Raw genomic sequence first — 23,512 nt, 5'->3', positions numbered from 1 at the left:
TACACACAGAGAGGGGAACACTGTGCTCACTCAAAGCTGAGATGTTTGTGTCAGCCCTGAGCAAGTGAGCTGAGGGTAGCTATAATCAGACCACTGGGACTTATCTTAGCAGTTTTCAAGGCAATGCCTTGACCTTTTTAAAAGATTTTTTTTTCTTTTTTTTTTTTTTAAATAGAGACAAGGTCTCTCTATGTTACCAAGGCTGGTCTCAAATTCTTGGGCTTAAATGCTCCGCCTGCCTCGGCCTCCCAAAGTCCTGAGATTACAAGTGCGGGTCACCATACCTGGCCTGCCTTCACTTTTTAAAAAAAAGCAGAAGACATTTTGCTACATGCAAATAAATAAATAAATAAAAGCAGAGTAAGAACTGGGAAACCAGCCTGACATCCTAAGCCATGGGAAAATTCTATTTTCACACAGTGAATTCAAGTCTTTCAGATAAGTAGAACATTACAGAAAGATCTCTACAACTCATATGATACCTCCTCAGCTTTAATAAAGTACTACATGGTGGTACATGTAGGAATGTACTACATGGTGCTGATTTCTTCTTAGTTTATTGCAAAAACTCCACATCCAAATTATTTGAGGAGAATGAACTTTTTTAGTGTTTGTCTTAAGGGACAAGATCACTTGAGGGAAATCCGAAATTTCGGTCAGATTTGTTCAAGCAACATATACTTGAGGCTGGGTGCAGTGGCCCACGCCCGTAATCCCAATATTTTGGGGGGCCAAGGGGGGAAGATCCCTTGAGCCCAGTCATTCAAGCCCAGCCTGGACAACGACATAGTAAGACCCTGACTCTACAAAATAATACAAAAATTAGCTGGGCGTGGTGGTGCGCACCTGTAGTCCCAGCTAGTTGGGAGGCTGAGGTGAGAGGATCACTTGAGTCCAGAAGGGAGAGGTTGAGCCTAGATCATGCCACTGCACTCCAGCCTGGGTGACAGAGTGAGACCCTGTCTCAGAAAAAAAAGATATAGATATAGATATATTTGATTTGGGCACATTTTTGAATTGAGGGATGAATATAGATATTTTGGATGCTAAGAATTCATCCCTTAGAGAAAAAAAAGAAAGAAACTAACTGAAACCCAATGGTGAAAGGGCAGCCTACCCTGCTCCCTCCACCTTTCAATGACTAGGAAAAAATCTCTTTCTCTCTCCCTCTCAAAAAAAAAAAAAAAACTTATGGAGTCAGGAGTACAAGGGCAATTTTATTACATGCATACCTTGCATAGTGGTAAAGTCTGAGCTTTTAGTGTACCCATTACCCAAATAATGAACATTGTACTGTGCTCAATAGGTAATTTCTCATCCCTCACCTCTCTCCCACATTCCCACTTTTTCGAGTCTCCAGTGTCTATCATTCCACTCTCTACATCCATAGGTATATATTATTTAGCTCCCACTTGTAAGTGAGAACATGTGATATTTGATTTTCTGTTTCTGAGTTATTTCAGAAAAATAGGGCCTCCAGTTTCATCTTTGTTGCTGGAAAAGACATGATTTCATTCTTTTTTATGGCCACATAGTATGCCATGGTGTATAGGTACCACATTCTGTTTATCTAATCATCCATTGATGGACATTTGAGTCCATGATTTTTGCTATTGTAAACAGTGCTGTGATAATCATATGAAGGCAGGTGTCTTTATATAAAGCTTTCTTTTCCTTTGGATCGATGCCCAGTAGTGAGATTGCTGGATCCAATGGCAAGTCTATTTTTAGCTCTTTGCACATCTCTTTTTCTTAATGCTTTCATACCTCAGTGCCTTCCAAACTCTGTGAATAGTGGAATCCTTTTTTCAAATGAAAGTTTACATAGAGGCCCAAATACAAAGAAGTTCGAGAGTGGCCGTGGGAAGCAGATGAGGACTTACGAGGCTGCATGCATCCCAGCTCCTTTCTGCTGTCACCCCCAAAACCCCTCACACATGTCCTGGATACTCCATGGAACATAGTTTGAGTGTCTCTGCACAAATACACAAAAGTAATCTCGGTGGAGGGAAAAAACATTTTTTAAGTTAGTTTTACACTTCTTTTTTCAAACTTATTTTTAAAAAATAGTAGTATGTCTTTCCCAAATTTAGTGTCCATTAGGAAAGAGTCTAAATTTTAAGTGTGGATTTATGTGAATTTCACAGGGAGTCAGACTTTTAATATTCTCAAAACCAACATCTCTGGGGAAAGCATAAGCCATGGTAAGAGGTATATTTGAGGATACATAGACAGCTCATGATAGATAGTGATAATCATTCTTTCTATTTTGGACACTAAGTTGTGTTAACCTTTATCCATGAGGTAAATGGGTGGAAGGAAAAATCTATAGAATCATTTAAGTTTGAAAGAGGAAAGAAACTTCAAGCTGCAGCTTCCCTATTTGGTATTAGTAGACAGGATAGGTAATTTTTTGAGTGTCAACTTGACTGAGTCATTGGATACCCAGATAACAGGTTAAGAATTATTTTCCATTGTGTCTGTGAAGTTATTTCCAGAAGAGATTGGCATTCAAATTGGTGGGCTGAGTAAACAGATTGCCCTTTCCAGTGTGGGTAGGCTTTATCTATTCCATTAACGGCCTGAATGGAACAAAAAGGCAGAGGAAGATTGAACTCACTCTCTCTCGGCCTGATTGCTTGAGGTGGGACTTGGTCTTTCCCTGCCCTTGGCTCTCTGGTTCCCGGGCCTTCGGAATGGAACTGGAACCTACATCATTGGCTGTCTGGTTCTCGGGTCTATGAATGACCACCAGCTTTCCTGAGCCTCCAGCTATCAGACAGCAGATGTGAAACTTTCCAGCTCCATAATTGCATAAGTCAATATCATATATATATATATATATATAGTCATGTGCCACTTAATGACGTTTTGGTCACTGACAAACTGCATTTACAACAGTGGTTCCATAAGATTATAATGGAACTGAAAAATTTCTATCACCTAACAATGTCAGAGCCATTCTAACATCATAGCATAATGCATTACTCATTTGTGATGATGCTGATGTAAACATACTGTGCTGCCAGTCATACAAAAATCTAGCACATACAATTATTTACAGTACGTAATACTGGATTGTGATGATAAATGACTGTTATTAGTTTAGGTGTTTATTAAACTATACTTGTACTGTTATTTTAGGGTGTACTCCTTCTATTTACTTTTTATTTTTTGTTTTTTTTATTTTTTATTATTATTATACTTTAAGTTTTAGGGTACATGTGCACAACGTGCAGGTTTGTTACATATGTATCCATGTGCCATGTTGGTGTGCTGCACCCATTAACTCGTCATTTAGCATTAGGTATATCTCCTAATGCTATCCCTCCCCCCTCCTCCCACCACACCACAGTCCCCGGAGTGTGATGTTCCCCTTTCTGTGTCCATGTGTTCTCATTGTTCAATTCCCACCTATGAGTGAGAACATGCAGTGTTTGGTTTTTTGTCCTTGTGATAGTTTACTGAGAATGATGGTTTCCAGTTTCATCCATGTCCCTACAAAGGACATGAACTCATCATTTTTTATGGCTGCATAGTATTCCATGGTGTATATGTGCCACATTTTCTTAATCCAGTCTATCGTTGTTGGACATTTGGGTTGGTTCCAAGTCTTTGCTATTGTGAATAGTGCCACAATAAACATACGTGTGCATGTGTCTTTATAGCAGCATGATTTATAGTCCTTTGGGTATATACCCAGTAATGGGATGGCTGGGTCAAATGGTATTTCTAGTTCTAGATCCCTGAGGAATCTCCACACTGACTTCCACAATGGTTGAACTGGTTTACAGTCCTACCAACAGTGTAAAAGTGTTCCTATTTCTCCACATCCTCTCCAGCACCTGTTGTTTCCTGACTTTTTAATGATGGCCATTCTAACTGGTGTGAGATGGTATCTCATTGTGGTTTTCATTTGCATTTCTCTGATGGCCAGTGATGATAAGCATTTTTTCACGTGTTTTTTGTCTGCATAAATGTCTTCTTTTGAGAAGTGTCTGTTCATGTCCTTCACCCACTTTTTGATGGGGTTGTTTGTTTTTTCCTTGTAAATTTCTTTGAGTTCATTGTAGATTCTGGATATTAGTCCTTTGTCAGATGAGTAGGTTGCGAAAATTTTCTCCCATTTTGTAGGTTGCCTGTTCACTCTGATGGTAGTTTCTTTTGCTGTGCAGAAGCTCTTTAGTTTAATTAGATCCCATTTGTCAATTTTGGCTTTTGTTGCAATTGCTTTTGATGTTTTAGACATGAAGTCCTTGCCCATGCCTATGTCCTGAATGGTATTGCCCAGGTTTTCTTCTAGGGTTTTCATGGTTTTAGGTCTAACATGTAAGTCTTTAATCCATCTTGAATTAATTTTTGTATAAGGTGTAAGGAAGGGATCCAGTTTCAGCTTTCCACATATGGCTAGCCAGTTTTCCCAGCACCATTTATTAAATAGGGAAACCTTTCCCCATTGCTTGTTTTTGTCAGGTTTGTCAAAGATCAGATAGTTGGAGATATGTGGCATTATTTCTGAGGGCTCTGTTCTGTTCCATTGATCTATTTCTCTGTTTTGGTACCAGTACCATGCTGTTTTAGTTACTGTAGCCTTGTAGTACAGTTTGAAGTCAGGTAGCATGATGCCTCCAGCTTTGTTCTTTTAGCTTAGGATTGACTTGGCTATGTGGGCTCTTTTTTGGTTCCATATGAACTTTAAAGTAGTTTTTTCCAATTCTGTGAAGAAAGTCATTGGTAGCTTGATGGGGATGGCATTGAATCTATAAATTACCTTGGGCAGTATGGCCATTTTCACGATATTGATTCTTCCAACCCATGAGCATGGAATGTTCTTCCATTTGTTTGTATCCTCTTTTATTTCATTGAGCAGTGGTTTGTAGTTCTCCTTGAAGAGGTCCTTCACATCCCTTGTAAGTTGGATTCCTAGGTATTTTATTCCCTTTGAAGCAATTATGAGTGGGAGTTAACTCACGATTTGGCTCTCTGTTTGTCTGTGATTGGTGTACAAGAATGCTTGTGATTTTTGTACATTGATTTTGTATCCCAAGACTTTGCTGAAGTTGCTTATCAGCTTGAGGTGATTTGGGGCTGATACAATGGGGTTTTCTAGATATAGAATCATGTCATCTGCAAACAGGGACCGTTTGACTTCCTCTTTTCCTAATTGAATACCCTGTATTTCCTTCTCCTGCCTGATTGCCCTGGCCAGAACTTCCAACACTATGTTGAATAGGAGTGGTGAGAGAGGGCATCCCTGTCTTGTGCCAGTTTTCAAAGGGAATGCTTCCAGTTTTTGCCCATTCAGTACGATATTGGCTGTGGGTTTGTCATAGATAGCTCTTATTATTTTGAGATACGTCCCATCAATACCTAATTTATTGAGAGTTTTTAGCATGAAGCGTTGTTGAATTTTGTCAAAGGCCTTTTCTGCATCTATTGAGATAATCATGTGGTTTTTGTCTTTGGTTCTGTTTATGTGCTGGATTACATTTATTGATTTGCGTATGTTGAACCAGCCTTGCATCCCAGGGATGAAGCCCACTTGATCATGGTGGATAAGCTTTTTGATGTGCTGCTGGATTTGGTTTGCCAGTATTTTATTGAGGATTTTTGCATCAATGTTCATCAAGGATATGGGTCTGAAATTCTCTTTTTTGGTTGTGTTTCTGCCAGGCTTTGGTATCAGGATGATGCTGGCCTCATAAAATGAGTTAGGGAGGATTCCCTCTTTTTCTATCGATTGGAATAGTTTCAGAAGGAATGGTACCAGTTCATCCTTGTACCTCTGGCAGAATTTGGCTGTGAATCCATCAGGTCCTGGACTCTTTTTGGTGGGTAAGCTATTGATTATTGCCACAATTTCAGAGCCTGTTATTGGTCTATTCAGAGATTCAACTTCTTCCTGGTTTAGTCTTGGGAGGGTGTATGTGTCGAGGAATTTATCCATTTCTTCTAGATTTTCTAGTTTATTTGCGTAGAGGTGTTTGTAGTATTCTCTGATGGTAGACTGTATTTCTGTGGGATCAGTGGTGATATCCCCTTTATCATTTTTTATTGCATCTATTTGATTCTTCTCTCTTTTCTTCTTTATTAGTCTTGCTAGCGGTCTATCAATTTTGTTGATCTTTTCAAAAAACCAGCTCCTGGATTCATTAATTTTTTGAAGGGTTTTTTGTGTCTCTATTTCCTTCAGTTCTGCTCTGATTTTAGTTATTTCTTGCCTTCTGCTAGCTTTTGAATGTGTTTGCTCTTGCTTTTCTAGTTCTTTTAATTGTGATGTTAGGGTGTCAGTTTTACATCTTTCCTGCTTTCTTTTGTGGGCATTTAGTGCTATAAATTTCCCTCTACACACTTTGAATGTATCCCAGAGATTCTGGTATGTTGTGTCTTTGTTCTCGTTGATTTCAAAGAACATCTTTATTTCTGCCTTCATTTCGTTATGAACCCAGTAGTCATTCAGGAGCAGGTTGTTCAGTTCCCATGTAGTTGAGTGGTTTTGAGTGAGTTTCTTAATCCTGAGTTCTAGTTTGATTGCATTGTGGTCTGAGAGACAGTTTGTTATAATTTCTGTTCTTTTACATTTGCTGAGGAGAGCTTTACTTCCAACTATGTGGTCAATTTTGGAATAGGTGTGGTGTGGTGCTGAAAGAAATGTATATTCTGTTGATTTGGGGTGGAGAGTTCTGTAGATGTCTATTCGGTCTGCTTGGTGCAGAGCTGAGTTCAATTCCTGGATATCCTTGTTAACTTTCTGTCTCCTTGATCTGTCTAATGTTGACAGTGGGGTGTTAAAATCTCCCATTATTATTGTGTGGGAGTCTAAGTCTCATTGTAGGTCACTCAGGACTTGCTTTATGAATCTGGGTGCTCCTGTATTGGGTGCATATATATTTAGGATAGTTAGCTCTTCTTGTGGAATTGATCCCTTTACCATTATGTAATGGCCTTCTTTGTCTCTTTTGATCTTTATTGGTTTAAAATCTATTTTATCAGAGACTAGGATTGCAACTCCTGCCTTTTTTTGTTTTCCATTTGCTTGGTAGATCTTCCTCCATCCCTTTATTTTGAGTCTATGTGTGTCTCTCCACATGAGATGGGTTTCCTGAATACAGCACACTGACGGGTCTTGACTCCTTATCCAATTTGTCAGTCTGTGTCTTTTAATTGGAGCATTTAGCCCATTTACATTTAAAGTTAATATTGTTATGTGTGAATTTGATCCTGTCATTATGATGTTAGCTGGTTATTTTGCTCGCTAGTTGATGCAGTTTCTTCCTAGCCTTGATAGTCTTTACAATTTGGCATGTTTTTGCAGTGGCTGGTACCGGTTGTTCCTTTCCATGTTTAGTGCTTCCTTCAGGAGTTCTTTTAGGGCAGGCCTGGTGGTGACAAAATCATGCAGCATTTGCTTGTCTGTAAAGTATTTCATTTCTCCTTCACTTACGAAGCTTAGTTTGGCTGGATATGAAATTCTGGGTTGAAAATTCTTTTCTTTAAGAATGTTGAATGTTGGCCCCCACTCTCTTCTGGCTTGTAGAGTTTCTGCCGAGAGATCAGCTGTTAGTCTGATGGGCTTCCCTTTATGGGTAACCCGACCTTTCTCTCTGGCTGCCCTTAACATTTTTTCCTTCATTTCAACTTTGGTGAATCTGACAATTATGTGTCTTGGAGTTGCTCTTCTCGAGGAGTATCTTTGTGGTGTTCTCTGTACTTCCTGAATCTGAATGTTGGCCTGCCTTGCTAGGTTGGGGAAGTTCTCCTGGATAATATCTTGCAGAGTGTTTTCCAACTTGGTTGCATTCTCCCCGTCACTTTCAGATACACCAATCAGACGTAGGTTTGGTCTTTTCACATAGTCCCGTATTTCTTGGAGGCTTTGTTCATTTCTTTTTATTCTTTTTTCTCTAAATTTCATTCATTTCATCTTCCATCACTGATACCCTTTCTTCCAGTTGATCGCATCAGCTCCCGAGGCTTCTGCATTCTTCACGTAGTTCTCCAAACTTGGCTTTCAGCTCCAGAAGCTCCTTTAAGCACTTCTCTGCATTGGTTATTTTAGTTAAAGATTTGTCTAATGGTTTTTCAAAGTTTTTAACTTCTTTGCCATTGGTTTGAATTTCCTCCTGTAGCTCGGAGTAGTTTGATCGTCTGAAGCCTTCTTCTCTCAACTCGTCAAAGTCATCTCCGTCCAGCTTTGTTCCATTGCTGGTGAGGAACTGCGTTCCTTTGGAGGAGGTGAGGTGCTCTGCTTTTTAGAATTTCCAGTTTTTCTGCTCTGTTTTCTCCCCATCTTTGTAGTTTTTTCTACTTTTGGTCTTTGATGATGGTGATGTACAGATGGGTTTTTGGTGTGGATGTCCTTTCTGTTTGTTAGTTTTCCTTCTACCAGACAGGACCCTCAGCTGCAGGTCTGTTGGAGTTTGCTAGAGGTCCACTCCAGACCCTGTTTGCCTGGGTGTCAGCAGCGGTGGCTGCAGAAGAGCAGATTTTCGTGAACAGCAAATTCAGCTGTCTGATCATTCCTCTGGAATTTTTGTTTCAGAGGAGTACCCAGCCGTGTGAGCTGTCAGTCTGCCCCTACTGGGGGGTGCCTCCCAGTTAGGCTGCTCGGGGGTCAGGGACCCACTTTAGGAGGCAGTCTGTCGGTTCTCAGATCTCCAGCTGCTTTCCGGGAGAAACACTACTCTCTTCAAAGCTGTCAGACAGGGACATTTAAGTCTGCAGAGGTTACTGCTGACTTTTTGTTTGTCTGTGCCCTGCCCTCAGAGGTGGAGCCTACAGAGGCAGGCAGGCCTCCTTGAGCTGTGGTGAGCTCTACCCAGTTCGAGCTTCCTGGCTGCTTTGTTTACCTAAGCAAGCCTGGGCAATGGCGGGTGCCCCTCCCCCAGCCTCGCTGCCGCCTTGCAGTTTGATCTCAGACTGTTGTGCTAGCAATCAGTGAGACTCTGTGGGCGTAGGACCCTCCGAGCCAGGTGTGGGACACAATCCCCTGGTGTGCCGTTTTCCAAGCCCGTTGGAAAAGCGCAGTATTAGGGTGGGACTGACCAGGTTTTCCGGGTGCCATCTGTCACCCCTTTCCTTGACTAGGAAAGGGAACTCCCTGACCCGTTGCACTTCCCGAGTGAGGCAATGCCTCGCCCCGCTTCCGCTTGTGCACTGTGCGCTGCACTGACTGTCCTGCACCCACTGTTTGGCACTCCCTAGTGAGATGAACCTGGTACCTCAGATGGAAATGCAGAAATCACCTGTTTTCTGTGTCGCTCATGCTGGGAGCTGTAGACCGGAGCTGTTCCTATTCGGCCATCTTGGCTTCACCCCCTATTTACTTTTTAAAAAATTGACTATAAAACAGCTTCAGGCATGTCCTTCAGGAGGTATTCCAGAAGAAGGCATTATCATCATAAGAAATGACAACTCCGTGAGTATTATTGCCCCTGAAGACCTTCCAGCAGGACAAAATGAGGAGGTAAAAGACAGTGATATTGGTGATTCTGATCCTGTGTAGGCCTTGGTTAATGTACAGATGTGTGCCATAGGTTTTAACAAAGACTTTAATAAATAATTAATTGATCGATTAAAGCTCACTTTGGGAGGCCGAGATGGGTGGATCACTTGAGGTCAGGAGTTCAAGACCAGCCTTGTCAACATAGTGAAAGCCTGTCTCTACTAAAAATACAAAATTAGCTGGGCATGGTGGCGCGTGCCTTTAGTCACAGCTACTCGGAAGGATGAGGCATGAGAATCATTTGAATCCAGGAGGCAAAAGTTGCAGTGAGCCAAGATTGCACCACTGCACTTCAGCCTGGGTGACAGAGCAAGACTCTGTCTCAGAAAAAATAAATAAATAAATAACATTTATTGAATAAGGATTGAATAAAGAAAGAATATATTTTTGTATAGTTGTACAATATTTTTGTCTTTTAAGCTGTTATTATAAAATATTCAAAAAGTTAAAAAAATTAAAAGTTTGAAAGGTAAAAAGTTACAGTGTTAAAATTAATTTATTATTGAAGAAAAATTTAATATGTTTAATGTGTCCTAAAGTTTATAGCATATAGTAATGTCTTAGGACTTCTCATACACTCACCACTTATTCACTGACTCATCCAGAGCAACTTATAGTCCTGCAAGCTCCATTCGTGGTAAGTGCCCTACACAAGTGCACTTTTCTTTTCTTCTTCTTCTTTTTTTTTTTTTGAGATGGAGTTTCACTCTTGTTGCCCAGGCTGGAGTGCAATGACGCAATCTCGGCTCACTGCAACCTCCACCTCCCAGGTTCAGGCGATTCTCCTGCCTCAGCCTCCCAAGTAGCTGGCATTACAGGCATGTGCCACCACGCCCAGCTAATTTTGTATTTTTAGTAGAGGCGGGGTTTCTCCATGTTGGTCAGGCTGGTCTCGAACTCCCGACCTCAGGTGATCTGCCTGCCTCAGCCTCCCAAGGTGCTGGGATTATAGGCGTGAGCCACCGCACCCCGCCAGGTGCAACATTTTTTATCTTTTGCAGTATAGCGTTTTATCTTTTCCTGAACTCTCTGGATGATTAGATATGTTTAGATACACACACACTTAGCATTGTGTTACAATTGCCTACAGTATTCAGTACAGTAACATGACGTACAGGTTTGTATCCTAGGAGCAGCAGGCTACACCATATAGCCTAAGTGTGTAGTAGGCTGCACCATGTAGGTTTGTGTAAGGGCACTCTATGGTGTTCACACAACAACAAAACTGCCTAATGATGCCTTTATCAGAATGTATCAACATCACTAAATGACACGACTGTATAGACATCCTATTTATTCTGTTTCCCTATAGAACCCTAATACAGTAGACAAAACGAAGAAGGTCAGGAAAATTGGGGGATGAGTCAAAGTACAGGAACTAGTGAGAGATACTAGAGGAGACTGATCAAATCAGACCCACAAAGTTATCAGTTAAGACCCCTTCTGACTACGAGCCCTCAAATGTGGAGATGGAGTCTTATGCATCCTTGAATCCCTAGGAATCAGTGCAGGGCGGCTGCATTTCTTGAAAGATCAGTATTCCTAACCTGATTAATGCAGAACTCACCTAAGATTAACTCTGACACAGTGCAGCTGTTGTGTTTTGTTTTTCTCTCTCAAAGGTGTGCACGGTGTGGCAATCACTTTGTTCATATTTTTGAATTTCTTGTAAGTAAGATGAATTCAGGGCACTTCATTAACTTTCTTAGCAGAAGAAGTCAATATGGTTACCTGTAAGTAATTAGTCAACCTGGAGAACAGTTCACGGCTGATTGACCAGCAAGTGAAAGATTTAACATAATGGGCAAAAAGAGTACTAGGGCTGCAGCCCTGGGGGCCTGGGCTCAGATTTCACCGCTGTCCCTCTCTCTGTCTCTCAGTACAGATCCCAGCCACATACCTCCACTGCTCTGAGCTTCAGTTTCCTCACCTACAAAATTCAAGGCTGGGAGAATAATATTTATGTCATGAGCTTATAAGGGTTTTTTGAGAAATAAATTTAAAATATATATAAAACTGGCCTGGCGCGGTGGCTCATGCCTGTAATCCCAGCACTCTGGGAGGCCAAGGTGCGCGGATCACGAGGTCAGGAGTTCGAGACCAGCCTGGCCAACATGATGAAACCCCGTCTCCACCAAAAAATTTAAAAAATTAGCTGGTTAGGGAGGCGTACGCCTGTAGTCCTAGCTACCCATGATGCTGAGACAGGAGAATCGGTTGAACCTGGGAGGCAGATGTTGCAGTGAGCCGAGATTGTGCCATTGCACTCCAGCCTGGGTGACAGGGTGAGATTCCATCTCAAAAAAATAAAAAAATAAATAAAATAAAATAAAATAAAACAAAACAACAGCAACAAAATATATATATATGTAAAACTTTCTTACATAGAGCCTAGAACATACTAGGAGCTCAACAAATTATACCTATCATAACTAATTAAAAATAAAGAGTATTTTTCCCCCATTAACCAGTAGTGGGAATAAATGACAACTAAGTACAGAAGAGACAAGACCAAGAAAGACCAGTAAACTGGAGCAGCAAGCTAAGATCCTTTAAAGGAGAGCCCTCCACGTCAAAAAGATGCCTCCCACACGACACCACGGCTGTAGTGAGCGTGGGCCATGTATGTGACTACCCAGCTTCTTTGAACTGGCCTTTCTATTTTTTGGATCATTTCTCCTCTTTTAAGTCTGCCGCCCTTCGGTAGGAGCTATAATCATTTATTTGCTTTTTCAGACTTCCTTGTAATTATGGCATGGACATGTGACCTCAACCCCATTCCATCCCCTATTCCCAACTTGGACTTGGAAGAGAAAGCAGTTGCCATGGGGAACCCATTCTCTGCTGAGGGTGAATAATTGTGGCAGAGAGAATGCCTGCTTCAGAGGAAGCAGTAGCTGAGATAGCACCCTACAGAGAGTAAAACCTGTAGGGTTGGTGCCTGATGGTGGCAGCACTTTGGTCTCTCTTAGGGCAGCCATTGGTGTCATTTGGCCATCATTCCGGACTGCATAGGCTCCATGCCTAATTCTCTTGCATTCTATAATGCTACAAGCTATTTCGTATCTTGGAATAAGTGTATTTTATTATTTAACTGGTAGAGTGGATTCTGCTATTTGAAACCAAGAATGCCACCAACTACTTGCACTCAAGACCACCATTGCATCACAGCCCAGAAAGGAGTGCTCGGTAAATATTTGGCCAGTAGATGGGAGTTCATAAAAATGAATTACCAAAAACAGAGAAAGAGTTTAATAGGTTCAGAAAACTAGGACTTAAAGGTTATGACGCATTATAAAAAGTTTTCCATTTTGGAAAATGGTTAATGCAAAAATTTAGGAGAGGTCATGAAAGACTTTGTGCTTTCCATTTTACATGCATTATGTCTTCAAATCAACTTCAGTTATATAGAACTTGATGACTCAAGTACCACCAACTTGTTGCTTTTAGTCACAACACATGCACCAGGTGCTATTGTCATAGACAGGAGGGCACTAGCAACCATCTGTAGTCTACACTCTAACCCAGAAGATAAGATGTAAATAGTGTGTGAGGGTGGGAAAGAATTTTCTCATTGCCTATAAGCATATCAGAGTTAAATAATTAATTTATTTCTGTCCATTAATCATTGTGGTTTAAAAATAACCAGTCATTAAAGTCTTTATTATTTTTATTCAACAAATATTTATTTATTCTAGGACTACCAAGTACCTGATACTATGCTAGGGGCCAGAAATAATTAACAGTTAATAACGTATCACCTGCTACTGGTTTGATTAAATTCAACGCAGAGTGTTCTCTCTGAAATTGCTTAATGGAAATGCAACTTGGGTGTTAACTAAAGTCTTCTAGCTCCTTAAGGCTTTGGTAAGATTGACTCAAATCTCTGTGCATGTTCTGGAAAGTTACAAACCCTCGCCCAATCAAAAAAATTGTAAATTCTATTTCCCTCTGGCTTCTACTTTCAACCTTGTGTGAATTATACACTTTCCATTATATACTTTGGGACTTTTTTTTTAACCAAAAGTGAAACTCATAGTTTTCCCCTGACTGCCACCTCCACTACCAAAGAATCTCATTTACATAAGACCTTTATATGTATAGCGATTTGGGGAGAGAGGGATGTTTATATTACAGCAATGCAAATAACTTTGAAATGAATATTTGCCATCTGAGGTTCAAAATCCTTCTATTCTCTTGCAATAAGGCTCAGCCAGCCCATCACCTCTATTTCTCTTTCCCTTCTTTTTGTCCCTGTGTCCTCTAATTCTCGTATATTTCTATATAGCAAAATAGCTAAGAAATCGGGCTTTGGAACCAGGCCTCTGGGGTATGGAATCCAGCTCCACCCATTACAATTCGTGTGCCCTTGGGCAAGTTACTTTAGACCTATGGGCCACATTTTGCATGTCTGTGAAACAGGAATCACTCTAGTTCACAAGTGATTTGTAAAGTGAGTTAACATATATAATGTTTTTTAAAGTGAGTTAATACACATATGTAGACCCTAGCACACATGGGTGCATGCAAGCATTAGGGCTTTCATTATTGTTAATATGGAAGATTCAATTATCTTCTTTATTGGTGCTACCACATGGACTAACCCATCTCACATTCCGGCCTGAAAAATGTTTGTAACTAATTTTTCTTCCCTAAGAGGAATTTTCTTTCCATTTGCTAAGGTACTATCTGTTATTGGCCTGTGTGTAAGGGCTCAATTAGCAGTCCACCCAAGTACTTGGTTTTGAAGGCAGATGGCCTGAGTTGAAGCCTGGTACCACTCCTTACCACCTCCCCCTCTGCCCCTTAAGCAACTTATCACTCCTGATGCTTCAGTTTCTTCATCTATAAAAAGGGGATCAATAATATCACCTATTCCAAAGCATTGTTTTGAAGATTAAATAAGTTAATACTTTGAGAAAGTAAAAATTAGCTTGGACTGAGAAAGTAAAAATGTCTGGCCATTCATCAGGCTTGGATAACAGACAAAAGATAAAAACAGCTGCAAAGTTAACAGCTAATGGTATTTTTGCAAGGACACGCTGCTGTTGTAAAGTGTCATAAAACCCTCTTCGTTGGATGACATCTGCTTTCTTATTTACTGAGAAACTTTGTTCTTCAAAGTCATAGACTATCAGAAATACGATGTTGAAATCACATCAGTATGCATGAAACATCTCACTCTTGGATTGCTTGGTTGCTTGGTTTGGGCTTCAGTTTTTTTAAACACACATTTATTATCCCACAGTTTCTATAGGTCAGAAGTCTGGGTGGGCTCACTTGGCTCTTCTGCTAAGGGTCTCCTAATGTTAAAATCAGAGTATTGGCCAGGCTGCATTCTTTTCTGGAGGCCCTGGGGAAGAATGTTTCCAAGATCATTCAGGTTGTTGCCCAAATTCAGTTCCTTGCAGTTGTAGGACTAGGATCCCATTTCCTTGCTGGCTGTGAGCCTGCTGATCTCTGCTCTTGGAGGTTTCCCACAAAAACATCCCCCTCTTACCTGGAAGATTTCAGCGACTTTAACATTAAAAAAAAAAGCAGCCCAAAGTTAACAACTCATGTGCAGACCTTCAAATAAGAGGTTTCTGACTGCAACATTTTACATCTACCTTAACTTTGGTATTTCAAAGTAATTAACAGGACCTTAACAGGACCAACCCTGGGTCTACTTTGTGTCCAGACATAATGTTGATCCATTAAATATGGCACTGCTTTGCTTTGAGCCCATCAGAATACTACTTCAGTTAAATCTTGCCTAAAACTCCACCTTTCTCCAAAATCCTATAATAACTGCATTGTTGCCTTTATTTGGTAAGATGCCCCACACTTCCTCCGACGTGTGCTCTCCCTCATTGCAATGAATCAGCAACCCAACTTAGTGGGACTAGGAGCTTGTCCCTGGTGGTCTTAGACTGATTGAGCTGGAAGAACTTAAATTGCTTTGAACAGAGACTGCCAAGTGGCAATACTCAATTTAATCTCTATAACAACAAATACAATGATAATAACTATTACTAGTAGTATAATAATAGATATAGATAATAACTAGATAATAGATAATAGATAACTAGATAATAGATATAGATAACAGTATAATAGTAGATATAGATAATAGATATAGATAGTATAGATAATAACTATTACTAGTAGTATAAACTCTGTGGGTAAATACGAATAAAAGGACAATGACGCTGTGCCAAGGATGGAAGCTGCAGATAAGGCAGTTGGAGAAAACAAACAAACCACCACGTACTGTGTCTACAGAAATCCCTCAAACTGCAAAGATTTTCCCAAGGCAAATTTCCACTTCAGAAACCTCACTCGGTGTCATGTGACAATACCCTCAGTGCTGGTGGAAGACGTTCGGTCCTTTGAAATGCTTTTCCAACATGCAACATGGTTTTATGTTAACACTTCTGGACTATGAGTTGGAACAATGAAGCCACAGTAAGACTTTAAAATGGATTTGAAATCAGCCCCAAGATTAAGTAGCAAGATGAATTAATCTTAGAACTGTTTCTCACCCTTTCTTACTGAAAATGTGATTTTAAAAAATATTTTTAGTAAGGATTATTGATAATCCTAGCATAATGTAAAAGGCCCTGGGCTTTGGGGGATATTTTAATAACATGCCAGAGGTTGCTCAGAGCATCCTCCCTCCCCATCTTTCTGGCCCATTCAGGTCGTATCTCTCTCATTTGGACAGTTAATCTTCAGTGTTTTCCAAACACTCAGTTTACAAGGATTGGGTCAATGTCTCGCAATGTTTAGCATCTTAATAGACTCTTAATAAATATCTGTTTGAATAAATGAGTGGACTCTGATACGTGCTTCAAACAGAATACCACCTCCTAGAATGTAAGTATGAGAGAAAATGCTGACCTGGAAATTATAAAAGGCAACAAGACAGCAGTGTAAAAGTCGTTCAGACATAAGTGGACAAGACCTGCCCTAGGGCCACAGAACAACAAAATGTTTCTTATTGTTTGTCTGGTTTTTGTTTTGTTTTGTTTTGTTTTTGCTGTTGTTGTTTGTTAACTCAGTGCAGACAGAGCAATTCAGCTCACTTTAATTGGCTAAGTCGATCACTCTGTTAGTTTTCAGGTCAACTATCCTGCCTTCCTTAACTTTATGGGTATCTATCAGTAAATGCTTGATGGATGAATTTCCACAGTGTGTTCGGTTTGCTTTCAACCAAGCTCTATTCAGACTTAGATGTATGTACACTTCTAATATTCAATTTTCAATCTTCTTAAGCTAACACATAACTATTATTCACAGCAAATACTTAAGCAAATGTCTGATTCACCAGAATGCTATTTAGTCTTTTCTGTTGCTGTTTGATCATTTATTTAAGGGGGAAACATTTAGGATATAACAAAATACGCAAAGAACAGTACAGTGAACACCCAACTTAAGTAATAAAATAACAATCCGATTGAAATCTCCATCTCTGATTACAGACCCATCTATCCCAAGAGGTATCAATAATATTTAATTTGGGAATTATTGTTTCCATATATTTTTCTAAAACCTTTGTAATTATCCATTTAAAAGTATATACAGTTTGTTTGCTTATTTTAGTCTAAGTATAACTGGTATAATAATTTATTTCCTCCCCCAAAAAATGTTTAATCAATAATACTGTTTTGAGGTTTATCCCTCATGATACGTGTAACTCCTATACAGTATTCTATTATATGACACTATCTGAATATACCAACAGTTTATTCCCTCTTAAATAAGTTGTTTTCTTTTTCCTTTTTCCTTTTTTTTTTCTTTTTTTTGCTATTGTAAACAGTAATGTTATGAGAATTCTCATACAGGCCTTCTAGGGGCTATGTGCAAGTTTTCTATGGTACAGAGTTAAAAAGGATAATAAAGATACTATTACAATTACTACAACAACTACTACTAGTGATAACAAGGCTAACTTTTATTAGCCTATTTGTTTTAAAGTTATTAACTCATTTAATCCTAAGATTTCTATGAAGTAGATACAATTATTAACTCCAATTTTCCAATAAGGAAAACATTGCGGGGAATTGTTAGTTGTAGAATGAACATTCTCTTTCTTTTTTTTTCCTTTTTGAAACAGAGTTTTGCTCTTGTTACCCAGGATGAAGTGCAATGGTGCAACAATTTCGGCTCACTGCAACCTCCGCCTCCCGGGTTCAAGCGATTCTCCTGTCTCAGCCTCCCGAGTAGCTGGGATTGAATGAACATTTTCTATCTTATAGAAATATTATCAAATTGTTTTCCTGGCTTCTTACAAAAATGTATATTCCCATCAGGAATATATACAAGTTCCTGTTGCTCTACATTCTCACAAAAATTTAGCATTGGCAGACTTAAAATTTGTCTTCAAATGTGTACATAGAGATAGATGAAAAGAGATATAGTCACTGACTGTTTGAAACATATATCAAGAAAGACTAAGGAGGTAGATTGAGATTGACATAGAAACAAATGAAAAGAAAGGCAAGCCTATGGAAGGAAACTGGAATATTTCACCCCCAAATATACTTTCTTAGCATATTTCAAGACGGATACTCAGAAGGGCTGCAAACCACAGGAATATCTTGAAATGCTGTCTTTTTGGGGTAGAGTTTTACATCTGGAAAGGGAATCTGCACTAATGAAGTGAACAGCAGATAGAAACAGATTTTCTCTGAGGCCCTCCTTGTCTCCTTGTCCCAACCTAGGAATGATTAGCTCACAGAAAAAAGAGACTACAAGTCTGAAACGTTTAAGGGTCTGCCAGAGAAACTTCTACCACAGGCTCCCATCTATCCTTTTTGAGGGCAGCTCTGAGATTTGTCATCTCCATAGCAAAGCAGCCATGGCTTTCTCCCTTACTGTCATCCCACCTCCCTCCCAAGAAACAACAAGTCTCTACTCTTTCTGTAACCTCCCAATGTAACCTCCAAACTCAGCCATCTGGCTCTTTGTTGAATCTCATTCTTTGTGTCTGGCCCCTGTGTCAATATGCACTTTAATATATTTGTGTTCCACTTTTTCCTATTAATCTGTCTATTGTTAATCTGTCAGTTTGTTTTGTAGACTCAATTTATCAAGCCTGAAGAAGGAGAAGGAAAAAAATTTCTCCTCACCCCTACATTATTTCAGGAATTAGGAAAGGTGGTCAAAGTAGTCAGGAGTTGAAAACTCAACAAAAACACCTTATCTGAAACTTGACACCTAATTGATAGTCTTAAACATGCCTGTCCAAGCAATAGAGTCATACACATGCTAATTCTTCATTTTCCCAGCACTCATTCAGCTGTCAAAGACTACAGGGGGATATCTGAATTAAAGATAAGAGAATAGAAAATTCCTTTATCTCTAACTCTCAATTCTTCCCTACTTTTAACATTATGACTTTTCAATAGATGCTGTGTCCCTAAGCACCTCTACTCTCTCCTTTTTGTTATGAATAATTCAAATAGCACAGAGCAAATCAATAACACTCTTTAAAACCTAAAGTTATCACTTTTCACCAGCATTCATTCATTTTCTTTTGTTTCCTCTAGGAGAAAGAAATGTTTGTTATGTATGCTTGATCGATGGGCAAACATTTCCAAACTATGAACACAAAGAGATTAAAGGCCTTAGTACAAATCAGAGAACTACACCCCCCGCAAAAAAAAGTATATAACTTACTAGGCCACTAGAGACACTCATTTTCACTAGTTCATTAGCATTAACCCTCTAAGACCAAAGGAACCTTAAGGTAGCACCAACTGGCAAATCTCCAGAGTGTGGGAAGTAGGCTTCTCACTGTAGCTACTATAGATTCCTTCCTCATCAAAGTGCCTTCTGTATTCAGCAGATTATAGAGAAAGGTATGAAAACATGCTGGACCTGATCAAAGGGTAAGACTTGTTTTACTGAAAAATAAATTCAGGCCATGAAATGTTAAGATGGGCTCTAACAGCAAAATAAACTATGTTTTACCCATGCATCCTATGTTTTTGTGGCAAACTCCTCTACACACTGAAAGACTTGAAGATACTCTCACCTCCGTAAAACACTATGCCTTAATTCTCAACGAGAGAATTTTAGAGCTTTGGAAATTCTGGGTTCCTATTAGAGTTGATTTAAAAATTGTTACTGTCTGTGAACCACCTCCTCTGATCTTGCAACCCCAGAAAAAAGCATTGCAGTAGCAACAACAACAGCAACAGAATCTCCCTTCTTTCATTTCTCAGTCCCATTCCATTTTGTTATCGCCTGAATTTCTAAAATACCAACCATGATCACCAGTGGAAAATACTGAGAATATTCAACATCTCTTTCTGGCACTCCAATTTCAAAGACGAGCCCTCGTTTGGTGTCACTGTTACTGATAAAACCACTTCAGCTCAGGGATGGAAGAATGCCTTGTTACTTCCTCTTCCTGAAGCAAAGTAAACATGTTTCATGGTAGATCCTTGGTTATTGAAAAGATTTGCAAGCTACTTAATGATCACAAACCAGCTCTTATTCTTACATAAGGTGGGCAGAATCTTCCACTGTAATTTTCGAACAAAAAAATGAATATTAGTAATTTTAAAAGAAATTTCTCTCCATTTGATTCTTTGTCAAACCGTGATGTAACTATTCTCCATTAGAAAATTGATTCTGAAGCCTTTTAAATTACCCCATGACTTACTCACAGCTATAACTTGTGATTCCAAGAATACTCAACAACTTCTAAAGGATATTCCAATTAGTAGTTGAATTTTTTCTCAGAAGACAATGTCTTTTAAAATAATTTAGTGTGAGGTTAAGATATCAGGAGGTATGTTGTTATGCAAAATGTGTTTATCCTGAGACAGATGTCTAGAGGAGCCATTTAGAGCTTGTCTTGGTTTTTGTTTTTGTTTTGTTTTGTTTTGAGACAGACTCTCACTCTTGTCGCCCAGGCTGGAGTGCAATGGCATGATCTCGGCTCACTGCAACCTCCACCTCCCGGGTTCAAACTATTCTCCTGCCTCAGCTTCCTAAGCAGCTGAGATTACAGGCATGCGCCACCATGCTGAGCTAATTTTTGTACTTTTTTAGTAGAGACAGGGTTTCACCGTGTTGGCCAGGCTGGTCTCAAACTCCTGACCTCAGGTGATCCACCCGCCTTGGCCTCCCCAAGTGCTAGGATTACAGGCGTGAGCCACTGCGCCTGGCCTTGTCTTGTTTTTAAAGTGTTTGTGAGGGGTGGGAGAGGTCCAGAGAAAGACCAAGGTTTAGGGGATGGGAATGAATGCAGAGTGACAAAAGAAAGTGAGAGGAAGCAAGGAGGAGAAAGAACAATGGAGAGAACAGAAAAAAAGTAGACTGCATTTCATCACAGCTCCCCCTGGTTAATGAATATGATAAGAAACTGATAATTCTCCTTAAGGAAGCATACAATTTTCATTTCTTTAGCACATTTGAGATCTATTTCTTTGGAACTACACTAAACTCCAGAATATCGGTATAGATACATCAGTATCAGGAAAAGCTGCTGCACCCCAAAATGCTAACTAAATAATGATTTAATTTTAGAAAAAGAACTAGCTATGCACACAAACACACACACACACACACACACACACACACACACACACACACATCTACCAAAATAAACCAAGACCTCTCTTGATCCTCAACTCTCTTCTGTGTGGTCCATTGGCTGTAGGACATGGTCATTGTAAGAACAAGCTGCTGGATTTCAGGCACAACTGTTAAATGAGATAATACATCCACAACTATCAGGAGCTGACAATGGGAAATTGATACTATTGGCCATTGGTGGATTACTCCAGAAACAGACCCGAGATAAGAATTTAAAAGGGGTATTTAGCTTATTGGGGTGACAAAGGAAACACCAGGAAGGGGAGTGGGGAAGAAGGACAGGGAGAAACATCATCAACAAAGAATGCCTTGTCAAACTGGCTGTCACAGAGCATGCCTGGGGAAAGTCTGGGGACAAGTACAAAACATAGTGCCTCAGAATTAGATTATCTAAGGGGGGATGGAGCTAGGGAATGCATACACTGAGTTCTATAAGTCATTGGTTGAGTGCTGCTTGGATGAGGGGAGGAGGTGCATTATATCGCAGTCATCTCCAATTGGCAAAAGAGGCTTCAATGGCTACAGAAAGCCTCAGGCAAAGCAATTCAGATACTGGCAGGGGAATGTGGGCCCTGGGCCTGTGAACTGTGGCTGCAAGGGCAAAGGGGTACAGGAGCATGACACCATCTGCTGACCACTCATGCAGGAACTCAACACTGCCGAGTATAAGCAAAGAATTACCCCACATTCCACAGAGCACCTGACTGAAACACTGTGATGGTCATCTCTTTCAAAGGCAGGCTACTAAGCCCCAGGAGTTGGAGGACAATTGAATTTGATGTGACCAACTCAGCTTGCTTTCCACTCTCTAGCAAGATGCCGAAAGAGAACATGATGAAGCTCCACTCAAGTTACAGAGTTTGGACGTGCTTTGTCTTTTCATTTCTCAAGATGGATCTAAAGTCATGAAAATGTGTCCTTTGTTCTATAATCCTCATCTCGCAGAATCCTCACATCACACTATGTGAGCAAACATCCAATTATAGGATACAGAATTTGGCTGGCCTTTGCCACTTGTTCCTGGGAGGAAACCTCTAAACCCTTGGAATTTCCTGAGTAATAGGTATGTCTGTGTTATTCATGAGGGGTGTATGGGACCACACTGAGTTTGCACTAAAGAGGTGATTCGTGGAGGACCCTCAATATCGTTTCAGGATGGGGTATCATGCTGCAAAAACCAACCACACTATTAGAAGGCTGGGGTTTTGGGCCACATGATATCAGTCCAATTTCTTGAGAGAGAATTGGAGCTGAAGATTGAGTGCAACTATGTAGACAACGATTCAATCAAATATGCCTACATAATGAGACCCTAATAAAAGAAATCTGGACACCCAAGGCTCAAGTGAGTTTCCCGGGTTGGTAATTACTCACTGATGTGTTAGCGGAGGACAGTGAGTCTTGAGGACTTGTAAGTTTCCCACTTGGGAACCTACCAGACATCACTCTGTGCATCTCTTCGTTTGACTATTACTCATTTGTTTCCTTTATAATAAAACTATGATAGTAAGCATAGCGATGTTCTTAGTTCTTAGTTCTAGCAAATTATCAGAAATGGGCTAGGAATTCCCAAGCTTGCAGTTGGGGTCTGAAGTGAATTTGGTCTTGTATAGAACTTTGTTCTTCACTTGAAAATTTGACCTAACTTCAGATAGTTACAGTCAGTATTACACTGCGTAGCCCAAAATGTTAACCACTTTTAAGATCTCTTGAGTGCTAAAGGGAGCAGAAGTTAACACAGGTCTTCCTTGTTCTAATTGTAAGTGCTTTTTACTTCACCTGGCTGAATTTTGGGCTATTTCAGGAAAGGTTCAGGCTAGGTTCAGGGAAAACTCTAGTAAAAGCTGGCTTAAGATGTCCGAGAATATTATGAAGTACGTAATGTTTCCAAAAAAAAAAAAATTTGTTTCAATAAATAATTATCTATAAAGACAGCATGCAGATACAATTATGCCTGAATCTGTTCTTAAGCTCCTGTAGCCTAAAAGTTAATCTAGAGAACTTTGCTGATACTTCTCTAAAATTAAATATTGGGCCAGCTTGAGTTTTTCCTTATAGCATCACTACCATTATGCTTTGACATTTTCACAGATTCACTGATTTTTGTTTCACTTTCTTTAGCAAAAGAGCATGAAGTACATCTTCTTGCTCACATTAATCTCAAAATATATATTTTGAGATTATGTGTGCAGAAAAATAATATATTTTTGTTTATCTATAATTGAATTCATGTTTCTCACAACCACCTGCCTTCTGGGGAGTGTGATGTGTGTGTGTGTGTGTGTGTGTGTGTGTAGCATTTTATTTTGTAGGGGAGAGTATAGATGATTCACATAGATTTTTTAAGTCATCTTTTTTTGAAGTATAATATATATATACAGAAATATGTACAAATCATATGTGTCTAGCTGGGTG

This window comes from Hylobates moloch, unplaced genomic scaffold (genome assembly GCF_009828535.3).
Source record: "Hylobates moloch isolate HMO894 unplaced genomic scaffold, HMol_V3 SCAFFOLD_21, whole genome shotgun sequence".
Taxonomy (NCBI): Eukaryota; Metazoa; Chordata; class Mammalia; order Primates; family Hylobatidae; genus Hylobates; species Hylobates moloch.
This window is presented reverse-complemented; position numbering follows the sequence as displayed.